Raw genomic sequence first — 1,110 nt, 5'->3', positions numbered from 1 at the left:
GGGACCTTGGCCGGTGGAGGATGCGGAGGTGGAAGAAGAGCGGCTGGCACTCCCCAGGAGCTCCGCAACGCGAGGTTTCGGTCTCGGGGTTTTGCTTCCTCCGGGTCCCCTCTCCAGGGCCGCTCGGCACGACGAAGACGGCGGCGAGAGCGCCGCGGGGAGGGCGCTTCGGGCCGTGAGCGCTGCGCCCACAAAGGGCAGCTGTCCCACCGCCCCCGCTGCGTGTGGGCTGAGGACCCCTTCTGGGCTCCCCTTTCCGGTCCCTGGGAGAGTTGGAGACTGTTCTCTGGCCTCGACCCGCGGGGGTGAGGCCAGGGTCCGGCCGCGGCTCCGTCCCGCGTAGCTGCCGCCGCGGCTGCCCCTGCTGGTTCCCGCCCGCCGGTTCTCGCCCCGCGCCGCTCACTCGCGCGCGCCGCCCCAACCCCCTCCGCCGCCGCCGCCTGCGCGCCCCGCTCGTCCTCCGCGAGCGCGACCAGGGCGAGCTGCCGCCGCCGCCGCCGCCGCCGCCGCCGCCGCCGCCGCCGCCGCTCTACCCGCGCTCGCCCGCCCCGCGAGCTGCCTGGCTGCGCAGCCCGCTCCCCGCTCGGATCTCCTCCCGCCGCCGCCGCCCTAGCCCCCGCCTCCCTCCTCCGCCGAGCTTCCCCGCCCGCGTCGTGGCCAATCGGAGGCCACCAAGCTGCAGCGGTAGCCGGCCGGATCCGCGGCAGCCGCCCGCCCCCGCCCAGCTGAAGCGCCCCATTTTTTGCTGCAGCCAGCGGGGGGTCGCCGGAGGGAGGCCTGGGGTGCGCAGGGCACCGCCCCGGCAGGTGGAGGGGCTGCGGGAAAGAAAAGAACTTGCGCAGGAACTTGATTGGTGGCAGGTTCATTTGTGGACCGCGAAGGGGAATCAGAGATTAGGCTTTGGAGAGGGAATGCGTTCTCCGTCGCCTCACGCACGCTTCTCTTTCTGTTCTGGCTGTTTTTCTGGGCCGGGGCCGACACAGCAAACTGGCGACGCAGGCAGAGCCCATCCTGGCCATTGTTGTCTGCGGCGCTCGCCGCGAGCCACCTGCGGGCCTGGTGGGGGGAGGCCCCGTGGCTTCTCTCGGACTCACGCACCTCTCCCTCCTT

This window comes from Lipotes vexillifer, unplaced genomic scaffold, assembly GCF_000442215.2.
Source record: "Lipotes vexillifer unplaced genomic scaffold, Lipotes_vexillifer_v1.1 scaffold1018, whole genome shotgun sequence".
Lineage (NCBI taxonomy): Eukaryota > Metazoa > Chordata > Mammalia > Artiodactyla > Lipotidae > Lipotes > Lipotes vexillifer.
This window is presented reverse-complemented; position numbering follows the sequence as displayed.